General features: G+C 36.7%; 1 non-coding gene across 1 annotated transcript; it reads left to right on the forward strand.

The window, feature by feature from the left end:
- The first annotated feature begins 12352 nt into the window (after window positions 1-12352).
- Window positions 12353-12460, forward strand: LOC112738630 (small nucleolar RNA R71). The gene has a single exon (XR_003169579.1). It is a non-coding gene; the product is annotated as a small nucleolar RNA R71 (small nucleolar RNA).
- The last annotated feature ends 3466 nt before the right edge of the window (window positions 12461-15926 follow it).

Consider the following 15926-nt stretch of genomic DNA (forward strand, 5'->3'; position numbering starts at 1 on the left):
GCTCGAAACACATCACCACTAAGTATGTTCCAGAAGCTTTGAAAAAATTTTGCTGTCATACCATCATCTCCTGGAGCACTTTGAGGATGAATGCTAAATGTTGCGCGTTTCACTTCCTCCATAGTCACTGGTCTTTGAAGCCTACGGTTCATGTGAGCTGTAACCTTAGGTTTAAAATCAATAAACAGAGGTTCAGGGTTCTCATGACAAGTGGAAGAAAAGATGTCCTTGAAATAAGATTCAGCCATAGAAGCAATACCAGCATTTGAAGTAGCCACTTCACCATCACTGCCAGTTAGTTGACAAATTCTATTCCTTCGAGTTTGATTTCTAAATTTCTGATGGAAGAAAGCTGTATTTTGATCACCAAATTTGAGCCATTTGACTCTAGACTTATCTTTCCAATAAGATTCCTCATTTTGCAATGTTTTTTCAAGTTTGTCCTCTATTTCTGAAATGATGTCGCCTCCATGAATTCCTGCTAAACGAAGTTCCTCTAATTCCGACTGTAGTAAATCAATCTCCACCTTCGAATTAGATCTGTGTTCTTGCTGCCATCTGACAATCTTATGCCGACAACACTTTATTTTTTGAGCTAGGATATACATGGCTGAACCATCAATCTGTTCATGCCAAACCTCTCTAACAATCTGCCTTATTTCATCATTGGAACACCATCTTTCTTGGAATTTGAATCGGCATTTAGATCTCTCAGTTCTCGGATTAGAGTCTAGGAGAAGAGGGGCATGATCCGAGCCTGATTCTGACAGTCTAAGAGCCGTTGCATTGGGATAGAGTTGCTGCCAATCAACTCCTACCAGGAATCGGTCCAGTCTTTCCTATATCAACTCATCACCCCTCCGTCTATTTGACCAAGTGAATGGTCTTCCGACCATACCAATATCAATCAGGGAATTATCATCAATAAAACTATTAAAGATTTCAATAGAAGAAGGAGATTTAGCATCCCCACCTTCTTTCTCCAATTGATTAGAAATGACATTAAAATCCCCCATTAACACAACCTTACCATCGAACTGTTGGGTGACTGAAGTTAATTCAGCAAATTGAGTCATTCTATGTTGATCATTTGAACTGAGATAAACACCTAGAACACCATAGGGATCATTAGAAAGTATTTAAAAAATTATGTATTATTATAATGATTTAACTATAATATTACGTATTTGTATTATTATATTCATATAATTGATTAAAAATATTTAATTTGAAAAAAATAATGATTTAAATTTTTTAAATTAAAAAATTATCAATTTAAAATTTTTAAATTATCTAAGGTATGTGCAAAATTTTGATATAATGTTTTGAACAATGCCATGTTAGTTTGATTTTTATTTTTTTATTTCACTAATTTTATTCAAATAATTTTAAATTTTAAAATTATAAAATATTCAATTTAAAATTTAGATGATTATAATTTAAATTAATGATTTAATTTACTCCAATAAAAATAAATGTATTCGTATTATTGTATTCTTATAGTTATTTATGAGCACTGCCAAATTAATTTTTAAATTTGTTTTAAATATAAGTTAAAACATTGAATAAATATTTGATAATTGAAAGAGTATTATAGTTAATAAAATTTTTATCTTAGACATTTTTGTGTGATATTATTAGATTAATTTTATATGAAATGAATATTATCTTACCATACAAATATAAAAAATGACGTCATTAGATTAAGTCATGCGCTAGAGTGTAACCAATTTGTTTCTATAAGCATATAACTTTTTTTTGGTGACTCTATACGCATATAACTTAATTTAATAATGTTATTTTTTTAAATTAATTTGACAGTCTTCATAAATAGCCATACAATGTAATATAAGTATTTTATTTTTATTAGATTAAATTAAATCATTAATTTAAATTGTAATCATCTAATTTTTAAATCAAATATTTTGTAATTTTAAAATTTAAAATTATTTAAATAAATTAGATAAAATAAAAAAATAAAAATCAAATCAACATGATACTGTCCAAAATATATCAACGTATAAGAAGGTTTTGCATATATCTTAGATAATTTTAAATTATTAAATTTTTAATTAAAAAATTTAAATCATTATTTTTTTTCTCGAATACTTTTCATTAACTATATGAGTACAATAATACAAATACGTAATATTATAATTAAATCGTTACAATAATATAAAATATTTTTAGTACTTAGTCTCTACACATATTGACAATTCTTTGAGAGTATATTTCAGATATTCAGTACCCATATCTTTCTTTTGTTTTTATCGTGAATGCAACCGAAATGTCATTTAAATTTAAGTGTCATAATCTAGATACTGAGTAATCGAGATATGCTTTTAATATGATTTTTAGCATTGTACTCGGAATATAATATATTGTGCATATTGATAAATACTCTACTATTTATGTATTTTTGTAAATATTACATTTATTTAATTTAAATATAAAAAATTTCAACTAACAACGGTATGATTTCATTACACTTTATCTACTTTGAGGTTTTGGGTTCTTTCGATTTTTGTTTAAATAAAAAAACTTAAATATTTTTTTGACATATATAAAAGATGAAAAAGTTGCATAATTACATAATAGATATTATTTATGGATGGATCTACAGGATATGAATCCAACCCACTTTCTTCTTAACATGCAAGCTACATTTGAAATTGGACATAACAAGATTGGTCCAATAGCATTAAATTTAAAAACAGAAGACCTAGTCCACATGGGTCAGACTTGCTTGGAAATAGGTCCCTGAAGGTCGTAATCAACCCAACTTGGGGGCAAGGTAAGCGCTTCCCCTTCTCCCACCCTCCACTACTTCGTTTATCACTCTCAAATTACCTTAAATAGGGGAATAACCTCTCACTCTATAAGGGAGTAACTATCCATGATATTAAAAGTCATTTCTAAAAAATTACTAAGTCCTACATTACTACTCTATAAATACTCAACACACAAATTTTTTTTTTTCCAATTCAATCTCACTTAAAAGCTGCTTAAACTCTCGCTGATTTTTTAGGCATCGAAATTCTTTATTGGTATATCCTACAACCATCTAGGAGAAGATGTCGAATAAAATACCGTTCTGGTGTCTAAGTCAGAATTCTCCCTTAAAACATTTGGACCTACGTTTAGACCCAAGACTACCTTAGTTTTAGGTAATATTTCAGAACATTGGCGTAGTTGCTGAGGAATCTGAAGTGTCACTCTTACAAATGGTAATAAAAACAATCATGAAAAAATCTTTGACTCTGGTTCCCACTCTAGAAATCATAGTCGAAATCATAATTCTCCATCCATACCACCTTACCTCCTCTACATTCCTATCACCATCATAGACCACGTTCTCCCCAACCTTAAAAATCCACAGGTTAAATTCAACCATCTATTTTTCCCACACTGAAGGGGAAGGACGTAGTACTACCGAAACTCTAGGGTTAGTGTACAACCACCTGGGGTGGATTGAACAACTAGAATCTGAGCTAGCCCAACAGAAAGACGCTGAGCATCAACGTAGAAAGGAGATACAATGGTGAAAGAGGTCGATGACAAGATAAAAAAGATGGAGATGAAGTTAAAGCAGAAGGGAAATCGGGAAGCGTATGACAACTCTAATTATTATTGCGGCAGAGAGGATCCATTCTCAGAGGCCATCATGCGAGCAGAAGTTCTTAAAGACTTCAAAAGTCTTGAAATGAGTTTGTATGATGGAACTACGGATCCAAGGAACCACCTCAGTAACTTCAAAAGCCGGATGTACCTTACAGGAGCATCTGAAGCAACTCAGTGCAAGGCTTTTCCGACTATCCTTACCAAGGCAACCTTCAAATGGTTTGACGGGTTGCTACTCAAAACAATCATGTGTTTTAATGATTTAGATCATGGTTTTCTAACCCACTTCTCAATCCAGAAGGACAAAGTTAAATACGCTTTGAGTTTACTAGGAGTAAAAGAAGAAGTTGGAAAATCACCGCGAGCCTTATATGGAAAGATACAATAAAGCTTACATGGAAATCCAACACTTACTTACTAAAATAGTCATCATAGGTTTAATAAACGTGCTAAGGGATGGACCATTCTCCCAATCCATCTCTAAAGCCATCTGACTTCCTTGGCCTGTGTGCAAGTAAAGAGAGGAAAAATACATCAACATGGAACAAATCACACAACTAAGGAGATTTCATTCAAATCAGGATACTAAAGAAGCTCGTGATGGTGGCAAGGAGACGGATTAGAGGAAACGAGAAGACGAGTCTTCTTGGAGGCAAAGGTACCACTCTTACACCCGCTTAGAGTCTCATTAGTAGAAGTTTACAAGGATATTTGCAATGTGGAAAAACTCCTACCACCTCGGCCTATCAAAAGTAAAAAGGAGGAAAACAAACTCTAGTACTATGAATATCACTGCATCTACGACTATCACACCAATGACTGTTACGATCTCAAAAACATAATAGAAAAATTGGCTTATAATGGCTTATTAGATAAGTATGTTGTTCCTGCAAGATTGGAACAAACAAGAAGAGGAGACTCAGGAGATGAAAGAAACTTTTTCGACAAAGACAAGAGCAAGGATAGAGAAAAGACCTGCAAAGGCACATCCATGTCATATCCAGAGGGTTTGCACCTGGAAGAACCTCTAAGTCATCCAGAAAAAGACATCTTAAGGAGGTTTACCAAGTGAGAGAAGAAAGTTGGGAATTCGACATTCCCAAAATTGTTTTTACCATAGAAGATGCTAAAGGATTATCCCAGACCATGACGACCTGGTTGTAACCACCATCATATTGGTAAATGCCAACTTGTATTGCACTTTGATAGATCAGGAAAGCTCAGCAGACATCCTTTTTAAGCCGACCTTTTAGATGCTCAGCCTCGAGATCAAAAGCTTGATGGCTTACCTAGACACCCTGTTCGGATTAGGACAGATCCCTATCTAGGCGATGGGATGTATCTGTCTCTACACAACCTTTAGGAAAGGACCAAGGAGTACAACTTTGAAGGTAGATTATGTGGTCGCGAATATACCAACAACATACAACGCAATGATAGGTTGGAACACACTAAGTCGACTTTCCACTATGGTTTCAACCACTCACTTATGTATGAAGTTTTCAACCAAGAATGGGGTGGCCGCAGTTAAAGGAGATCAAGCATTAGGCCAAAGGTGTTACAATGAAAGCTTGAACTTTAGGGGATAGAAAGCCAGAGGACAAGTTGCCATCCTCGAGCTCGAACGACCTAGAGAAAAAGAACAACTTCAACTGCAATTTGAGGGAAGACTCGAAGAAGTTCAAATTAGAGATCATCTAGAAAAAAACCACTAGCATTAGAGCAAATCTATGAGAAGATCTGAAAAAAGAACTTATCCAAATACTACAGGATAATGCCGATCTCTTCGCTTGGAAGTCCTCCAACATGTCAAGTATCAAACTCGAACTCATGACTTATAAACTGGCAGTGTTTCCAGGATCTAAACCTATCCAACAAAGAAGGAGAAAACTGAGTGAAAAAGGAGCCAAGGTCATCAAGGAACAAGAACAAGCCTTGTTAGAACCTGAATTCATCAGGGAGGTCAAATACTCATTATGGTTGTCTAATGTACTTTTAGTTAAAAATCAAAATAGTAAATGGGGAATATGGCTAGACTATATAAACCTCAACAAAGCCTGTCCGTAGAATTCATACCCTCTCCTAGGCATTGATGCTCTGGTTGATGATAAACCCCAATTTCGTGGTTTATCTTGTTCTTATTTTAGGGAATTTTATCACCTTTTCCCACATTTATTCAATGAAATAGCATGGTTTTGTAATTCTCCCTTGAATTGTGCTTAAGTGTAAAAACATGCTTTTAGGCCCTTAAATTGGTGATTTTGATTCACTTTAATTCTATTTGATGCCTTGATGTGTTTGTTAAGTGATTTCAGGTTCATAAGGCAAGTATTGGATGGAAGAAATGAGGAGAAAAGCATACAAATTGGAGAATGCATGAAGAAACAAAGATTGGGAATGCATCAATGGGCACGCACGCGTACAAGGCGCGCATGCGCCGAAGTGATTTCACATAAGGACGCGCACGCGTACAAGGCACGCACGTGCAGAAGTGGTTTCGCATAGAGACGCGCACGCGTACATGCTGCATCTGCGCGGATGAAGAAATAACCAAATCGACGCGCACGCACACATGGCGCGTACGCGCCGATACTCTCACGTGACCCACTTACAGGCAAAACGCTGGGGGCAATTTCTGAGCTGCCCAGGCCCAAATCCAACTTGTTTCTGAGTGTATTTCATGCAGAATTGAAGTCCAAGCAAGGGGGAAGTAATTGTTTGGTAGTAGAGCATCATGTAGGTTAATTTCTAGAGAGAGAAGCTCCCTCTTCTCTCTAGAATTAGGTTAGGTTAATTTCTCTTAGATCTAAGTCCAATTTCATGTTTCCATCTTGTTTCCTTATGATTTCTTGCTTCTACTATTTCATTCTCATGGTTTGTAGTGTTAATTTTACTTTTATGCTTCTTTCATGTTTATGAATACTCATGTTGGATTTAGATTTTCTATTAATGTAATTGATGTTTGATGTCTTTTATTGTGAATTTGAGTTGTTGATCTTGTCTCCTTGCAATTTGTAGTTGGTAGATTTTACTGTTTCTTGTCATTTATTATGCTTTCCTTGTACACCCATGGTGCGCAGAAATTGTGATTACACTTTGATTATGTAAAATTCATCGCTCTTTCTTTCCCTGGTAATGGCGCCAAAAACATGATGCCAATACCATGGTTCACAACTTCGCACAACTAACCAGCAAGTGCACTGGGTCGTCCAAGTAATACCTTACGTGAGTAAGGGTCGAATCCCACGGAGATTGTCGGTATGAAGCAAGCTATGGTCACCTTGTAAATCTCAGTCAGGCGGATATCAAATGGTTATGGAGTTTTCGAAAATAATATAATAAAATAGGGATAGAAATACTTATGTAATTCATTGGTGAGAATTTCAGATAAGCGAATGGAGATGCTTTCGTTCCTCTGAACCTCTGCTTTCCTGCTGTCTTCATCCAGTCAGTCTTACTCCTTTCCATGGCTGGCTTTATGTGATACATCACCATTGTTAATGGCTACTTTCAGTCATCTCTCGGGAAAATGATCCAATGCCCTGTCACGGCACGGCTAATCGTCTGGAGGCACCACCCTTGTCAATGGCTTCATCTTATCCTCTTAGTGAAAATGGTCAACGCACCCTGTCACGGCAAGACTATTCATCTGTCAGTTCTCGATCATGGTGGAATAGGATTTACTATCCTTTTGCGTCTGTCACTAACGCCCTGCAATCGCGAGTTTGGAGCTCGTCATAGTCATTCATTCATTGAATCCTACTCGGAATACCACAGACAAGGTTTAGACCTTCCGGATTCTCTTGAATGCCGCCATCATTCTAGCTTACACCACGAAGATTCTGGTTAGGAGATCTAAGAGATACTCATTCAGTCTAAGGTAGAACGGAAGTGGTTGTCAGGCACGCGTTCATAGGGAATGATGATGATTGTCACGTTCATCACATTCAGATTGAAGTACGAATGAATATCTAAGAAGCGAAACAAGATGAATTGAATAGAAAATAGTAGTACTTTGCATTAATCTTTGAGGAACAGCAGAGCTCCACACCTTAATCTATGGAGTGTAGAAACTCTACCGTTAAAAATAAATAAGTGAAAGTCCAGGCATGGCCGAGAGGCCAGCCCTCAAATGTGATCTAAGATAGCATACAACTGATCAAAGATGTCTAATATAATAGTGAAAGGTCCTATTTATAATAAACTAGTCACTAGGGTTTACAGAAATAAGTAATTGATGCATAAATCCACTTCCGGAGCCCACTTGGTGTGTACTTGGGCTGAGCTTTAAATTTCCACGTGCAGAGGCCATTTGTGGAGTTGAACGCCAGGTTTGGATCCATTTCTGGCATTCAACTCTGGTTTTTGATCCATTTCTGGCGCTGGACGCCAGATTTGGGTAGAAACCTGGTGTTTAACGCCAGTTTACATCGTCTATTCTTGGCCAAAGTATGAACTATTATATATTTCTGGAAAGCCCTGGATGTCTACTTTCCAACACAATTGGAAGCGCGCCATTTTGAGTTCTGTAGCTCCAGAAAATCTACTTTGAGTGCAGGAAGGTCAGAATCCAACAGCATTAGCAGTCCTTCTTCAACCTCTGAATCTGATTTTTGCTCAGGTCCCTCAATTTCAGCCAGAAAATACCTGAAATCACAGAAAAATACACAAACTCATAGTAAAGTCCAGAAATGTGAATTTAACATAAAATCTATTAAAAACATCCCTAAAAGTAACTAGATTCTACTAAAAACATACTAAAAACAATGCCAAAAAGCGTATAAATTATCCGCTCATCACAACACCAAACTTAAATTGTTGCTTGTCCCCAAGCAACTGAAAATCAAAATAGGATAAAAAGAATAGAACATACTATAAATTCCAAACTATCAATGAAACATAGCTCCAATCAAATGAGCGGGACTTATAGCTTTTTGCCTCTTGAATAGTTTTGGCATCTCACTTTATCCATTGAGGTTCAGAATGATTGGCATCTATAGGAACTCAGAGTTCAGATAGTGTTATTGATTCTCCTTGTTTAGTATGATGATTCTTGAATACAGCTATTTTATGAGTCTTGGCCGTGGCCCTAAGCACTTTGTTTTCCAGTATTACCACCGGATACATAAATGCCACAGACACATAACTGGGTGAACCTTTTCAGATTGTGACTCAGCTTTGCTAAAGTCCCCAATTAGAGGTGTCCAGGGTTCTTAAGCACACTCTTTTTTTGCTTTGGACCTTGACTTTAACCGCTCAGTCTCAAGTTTTCACTTGACACCTACATGCCACAAGCACATGGTTAGGGACAGCTTGGTTTAGCCGCTTAGACCAGGATTTTATTCCTTTAGGCCCTCCTATCCACTGATGCTCAAAGCCTTGGGATCCTTTTTATTTTCCCTTGCCTTTTGGTTTTAAGGGTTATTGGCTTTTTGCTCTTGCCTCTTGGTTTTAAGAGCTTTTGGCTTTTTCTGCTTGCTTTTTCTTTTTCTTTCTATTTTTTTCGCCTATTTTTTTTCTGCAAGCTTTGTTCTTTGCTGCTTTTTCTTGCTTCAAGAATCATTTTTATGATTTTTCAGATTATCAAATAACATGTCTCCTCGTCATCATTCCTTCAAGAGCCAACATATTTAACATTCTTAAACAACAACTTCAAAAGACATATGCACTGTTCAAGCATACATTCAGAAAACAAGAAGCATTGTCACCACATCAATATAATTAAGCTAAGTTCAAGGATAAATTCAAAACTCATGTACTTCTTGTTCTTTTGATTTAAAACATTTTTCATTTAAGAGAGGTGATGGATTCATAGGACATTCATAACTTTAAGACATAGTTACTAACTACTAATGATCATGTAATGAAGACATAAACATAGATAAGCACATAACATAGAAAACGAAAAACAGAAGAAATAAGAACAAGGAATGAATCTACCTTAGTGATGGTGGCGTTTCCTTCTTGAGGAACCAATGATGTCCTTGAGCTCTTCTATGTCTCTTCCTTGTCTTTGTTGCTCCTCCCTCATTGCTTTTTGATCTTTTCTTATTTCATGAAAGATGATGGAGTGCTCTTGATGTTCCACCCTTAATTGTCCCATGTTGGAACTTAATTCTCCTAGGGAGGTGTTGATTTGCTCCTAATATTTATGTGGAGGGAAGTACATCCCCTGAGGTATCTCAGGGATCTCTTGATTTGCAGCCACATGTTCTACCACTGAGCTATAGACCCTTGAGATGAATCTTTCCATCTCCCATGACTCGGAGGTGGAAGCCTTTGTCTTCCCTTCCCCTCTTTTAGAGGTTTAGGTGCCATCAATGGTAATGGAAAAACAAAAAGCTTATGCTTTTACCACACCAAACTTAGAATGTTGCTCGCCCTCGAGCAAAAGAAGAAAGAATAGAAGAAGAAGAAGATATGGAGGAGATGGAGGGATGTGTGTATGGATGTGAGTGGTGAATGGAAAACAGAAGGGATGGTCATGAATGGAGAGAGAGAGAGGGTGAGGTGGGTGGGGATCCTGTGGGATTCACAGATCCTGAGATGATCCTGTGGTGTCCACAGATCTTGAGGTGATCCTGTGGTGTCCACAGATCCGGAGGTGTCAAGGATTTACATCCCTGCACCCATTAGGCATGTAAAATGCCCTTGCACACAACTCTGGGCGTTCAGCGCCAGGTTGGTGCCCATTTTGGGCGTTCAACGCCCATTTGCTGCCATTTCTGGCGTTGAACGCCAGAACCATGCTTGTTCTGGGCGTTCAGCGCCAGGATGCTGCCCATTTTGGGCGTTCAGCGCCAGAACCATGCTCTGTTCTGGCGTTTGAACACCAGACAGATGCTCCTCCAGGGTGTGATTTTTCTTCTGCTGTTTTTGATTCTGTTTTTGATATTTTTTTTGTTTATTTTCTGACTCCACATGATCATGAACCTATAAAGACATGAAAAACAAGAATAATAGAGTTAGATAAATAAACATTGGGTTGCCTCCCAACAAGCGCTTATTTAATGTCAATAGCTTGACAGTGGGCTCTCATGGAGCCTCACAGATGTTTAGAGCATTGTTAAGACTCTCCAACACCAAACTTAGAGTTTGGATATGGGAGTTCAACACCAAACTTAGAGTTTGGTTGTGGCCTCCCAACACCAAACTTAGAGTTTGACTGTGGGGGCTTGGGTTGACTCTGCTTTGAGAGAAGCTTTTCATGCTTCCTCTCCATGGTTGCAGAGGGAGATCCTTGAGTTTTAAATACAAGGGAGTCCTCATTCCATTGAAGGACTAGTTCACCTCTGTCAACATCAATCACAGCTTTTGCTGTGGCCAGGAAAGGTCTTCCTAGGATGATAGATTCATCTTCTTCCTTTCCAGTATCCAGGACTATGAAATCAGCAGGGATGTAAAGGCCTTCAACCTTTACTAACACGTCCTCTACTTGTCCATATGCCTGTTTTCTTGAATTGTCTGCCATCTCTAATGAGATTTTAGCAGCTTGCACCCCATAGATTCCCAGTTTCTCTATTACAGAGAGGGGCATGAGGTTTATTCCTGAACTAAGGTCACACAGAGCCTTAAAGAGCATGGTGCCTATGGTACAAGGTATTATGAACTTTCCAGGATCCTGTCTCTTCTGAGGCAATGTCAGTTGATCCAGATCACTTAGTTCATTGATGAACAAGGGAGGTTCAACTTCCCAAGTATCAATGCCAAATAATTTGGCATTTAGCTTCATGATTGCACCAAGAAACTTGGCAGTTTTCTCTTCAGTAACATCCTCATTCTCTTCAGAAGAGGAGTACTCATCAGAGCTCATGAAGGGCATAAGGAGGTTCAGTGGAATCTCTATGGTCTCTAGATGAGCCTCAAAGTCCTTTGGTTCTTCAGAGGGAAGCTCCTTATTGGTCATTGGACGTCCCAGGAGGTCTTCCTCCTTGGGATTCACGTCCTGCTCTCCCTCATTGGGTTCGGCCATTTTGCTTATGTCAATGGCCTTTCACTCTCTTTTTGGATTCTCTTTTGTATTGCTTGGGAGAGTACTAGGAGGGATTTCAGTGATCCTTTTACTCAGCTGGCCCACTTGTGCTTCCAAATTTCTAATGGAAGACCTTGTTTCATTCATGAAACTTACAGTGGCCTTGGATAGATCAGAGACTAAGTTTGCTAAGCTAGATGGATTCTGCTCAGAATTCTCTGTCTGTTGCTGAGTGGATGATGGAAAAGGCTTGCTATTGCGAAACCTGTTTCTTCCACCATTATTAAAGCCTTGTTGAGGCTTTTGATCCTTCCATGAGAAATTTGGATGATTTCTCTATGATGGATTATAGGTGTTTCCATAAGGTTCACCTAAGTAATTCACCTCTGCTATTGCAGGGTTCTCAGGATCATAAGCTTCTTCTGCATAAGAAGCTTCTTGAGTACTGTTGGATGCGGCTTGCATTTCATTCAGACTCTGAGAAATCATATTGACTTGCTGAGTCAATATTTTGTTCTGAGCCAATATGGCATTCAGAGTATCAACTTCAAGAACTCCCTTCTTCATAGGCGTCCCATTACTCACAGGATTCCTTTCAGAAGTGTACATAAACTGGTTATTAGCAACCATGTCAATGAGTTCTTGAGCTTCTGCAGGCGTTTTCTTTAGGTGAATGGATCCATCTGCAGAAGTATCCAATGACATCTTAGCTAATTCAGATAAACCATCATAGAATATATCCAGGATGGTCCATTCTGAAAGCATGTCAGAAGGACACTTTTTGGTCAACTGTTTGTATCTTTCCCAAGCTTCATAGAGGGATTCACCATCTTTTTGTTTGAAGGTTTGAACATCCACTCTAAGCTTGCTCAGCTTTTGAGGAGGAAAGAACTTGGCTAAGAAAGCCGTGACCAGCTTATCCCAAGAGTTCAGGCTATCTTTAGGTTGAGAGTCCAACCATATTCTAGCTTTATCTCTTGCAGCAAATGGGAAAAGCATGAGCCTGTAGACTTCAGGATCTACTCCATTAGTCTTAACAGTATCACAGATCTGCAAGAATTCAGTTAAGAACTGAAAATGATCTTTAGATGGAAGTCCATGAAACTTGCAGTTCTGCTGCATCAGAGAAACTAATTGAGGTTTCAGCTCAAAGTTGTTTGCTCCAATGGCAGGAATGGAGATGCTTCTTCCATGTAAATTGGAATTAGGTGCAGTAAAGTCACCAAGCATTCTCCTTACATTATTATTATTTTCAACTGCCATCTTCTTTTCCTGTTTGATAATTTCTGACAGGTGCTTGCTGGTATGTTGCAATTCAGCTTCTCTTAGTTTCCTCTTCAGAGTCCTTTCAGGTTCTGGATCTGCTTCAACAAGAATATTCTTGTCCTTGCTCCTACTCATATGACAAAGAAGAGGGCACAGAAAAATAATAATAATAGAGATCCTCTTTTTTTTTTTTGAGTGAGGGAGAGATGTTAGTAGATGAATAAACAAATAGAAGGAGATGAGAGAGGGAAAATTTCGAAAATAATTTTTGAAAAAGAGTTAGTGATTTTTGAAAATAGTTTTTGAAAAAGGTTAGTAATTTTCGAAAATTTTTAAATCAAAGATTAAAATAATTAATAAAAAAAAAGAAATTTTGAAAAAGGGGGTATATATTTTCGAAAATTAGAGAGAGAGAGTTAGTTAGGTAGTTTTGAAAAAGATAAGAAACAAACAAAAAGTTAGTTAGTTAGTTGAAACAAATTTTGAAAATCAATTTTGAGAAGATAAGAAGATAGGAAGTTAGAAAAGATATTTTGAAAATCAACTTTTTGAAAAAGATAAGATAAGAAGATATTTTTTTGAAAAGATATGATTGAAATTAGTTTTGAAAAAGATTTGATTTTAAAAATTACAATTAATGACTTGATTCATAAGAAATCACAAGATATGATTCTAGAACTCAAAGTTTGAACCTTTCTTAACAAGTAAGTAACAAACTTGAAATTTTTGAATCAAAACATTAATTGATTATGTTATTTTCGAAAATTTGATATAAAAATAAGAAAAAGATTTTTGAAAAATATTTTTGGAATTTTCAAAAATAACTAAGAAATTTGAAAAAGATTTTATTTTTGAAAAAGATTTTGAAAAAGATAAGATTTTCAAATTGAAGATTTGATTTGACTCACAAGAAACAACTTGATTTTAAAAATTTTTGAAAAAGTCAATCCAAATTTTCTAATTTGATGAGAGAAAAAGGGAAAGATATTTTTTGATTTTTGAATTTTTTAATGATGAGAGAGAAAAACAAGAAAAATGATGCAATGCATGAAATTTTTAGATTAAAATAATGAATGCATGCAAGAATGCTATGAATGTCAAGATGAACACCAAGAACACTTTGAATGTCAAGATGAACACCAATAACATATTTTTGAAAAATTTTTAATGCAAGGAAAACATGCAAGACACCAAACTTAGAATTCTTTAATGCTTAGACACTAAGAATTCAAGAATGCATATGAAAATCAAGAAAAGACACAAAACATGCAAATGCAAAGATCAAACAAGAAGACTTACCAAGAACAACTTGAAGATCATGAAGAACACTATGAATGCATGAGAATTTTCGAAAAATGCAAGATGCACATGCAATTGACACCAAACTTATAACATGACTCAAGACTCAAACAAGAAACACAAAATATTTTTGATTTTTATGATTTTCTAAATTTTTTTTGAAAATTATTTGAAAAAACAAAAATAAGGATTTCAAAATCTTTAATATGAATTCCAGGAATCTTGTGCTCTTCAGTCCAAAGCTCCAATCAAAGGGTCAGACATGGCTTAATAGCCATTCAAGCTTTAGAATGGATTTACATCCATTGAGGTGATTAGTTGAAGACCAATCCCAAAGGAGTTTGGGTATGGCTTTTCAGCCAGATAGGATTCAACAAGTTACCATGAAACTTTAGAATTCATTCTTGAAGGTTTTGAAGCCATAGAATAATTTATTTTTGAAAACATTTTTATTTTAAATATTTTTTTTTCGAAAACAAAGGAGAAAATTTTGAAAGAGTTTTGAAAAATTTTTGAAAAGAAAACAAAAAGAAAATTTACCTAATCTGAGCAATAAGATGAACCGTCAGTTGTCCAAACTCGAACAATCCCCGGCAACGGCGCCAAAAACTTGGTGTGCAGAAATTATGATTACACTTTGATTATGTAAAATTCATCGCTCTTTCTTTCCCTGGTAATGGCGCCAAAAACATGATGCCAATACCATGGTTCACAACTTCGCACAACTAACCAGCAAGTGCACTGGGTCGTCCAAGTAATACCTTACGTGAGTAAGGGTCGAATCCCACGGAGATTGTCGGTATGAAGCAAGCTATGGTCACCTTGTAAATCTCAGTCAGGCGGATATCAAATGGTTATGGAGTTTTCGAAAATAATATAATAAAATAGGGATAGAAATACTTATGTAATTCATTGGTGAGAATTTCAGATAAGCGAATGGAGATGCTTTCGTTCCTCTGAACCTCTGCTTTCCTGCTGTCTTCATCCAGTCAGTCTTACTCCTTTCCATGGCTGGCTTTATGTGATACATCACCATTGTCAATGGCTACTTTCGGTCATCTCTCGGGAAAATGATCCAATGCCCTGTCACGGCACGGCTAATCGTCTGGAGGCATCACCCTTGTCAATGGCTTCATCTTATCCTCTCAGTGAAAATGGTCAACGCACCCTGTCACGGCACGACTATTCATCTGTCGGTTCTCGATCATGGTGGAATAGGATTTACTATCCTTTTGCGTCTGTCACTAACGCCCTGCAATCGCGAGTTTGGAGCTCGTCATAGTCATTCATTCATTGAATCCTACTCGGAATACCACAGACAAGGTTTAGACCTTCCGGATTCTCTTGAATGCCGCCATCATTCTAGCTTACACCACGAAGATTCTGGTTAGGAGATCTAAGAGATACTCATTCAGTCTAAGGTAGAACGGAAGTGGTTGTCAGGCACGCGTTCATAGGGAATGATGATGATTGTCACGTTCATCACATTCAGATTGAAGTACGAATGAATATCTTAGAAGCGAAACAAGATGAATTGAATAGAAAACAGTAGTACTTTGCATTAATCTTTGAGGAACAGCAGAGCTCCACACCTTAATCTATGGAGTGTAGAAACTCTACCGTTAAAAATACATAAGTGAAAGTCCAGGCATGGCCGAGAGGCCAGCCCTCAAACGTGATCTAAGATAGCATACAACTGATCAAAGATGTCTAATACAATAGTGAAAGGTCCTATTTATAATAAACTAGTCACTAGGGTTTACAGAAA

This window comes from Arachis hypogaea, chromosome 13 (genome assembly GCF_003086295.3).
Source record: "Arachis hypogaea cultivar Tifrunner chromosome 13, arahy.Tifrunner.gnm2.J5K5, whole genome shotgun sequence".
NCBI lineage: Eukaryota > Viridiplantae > Streptophyta > Magnoliopsida > Fabales > Fabaceae > Arachis > Arachis hypogaea.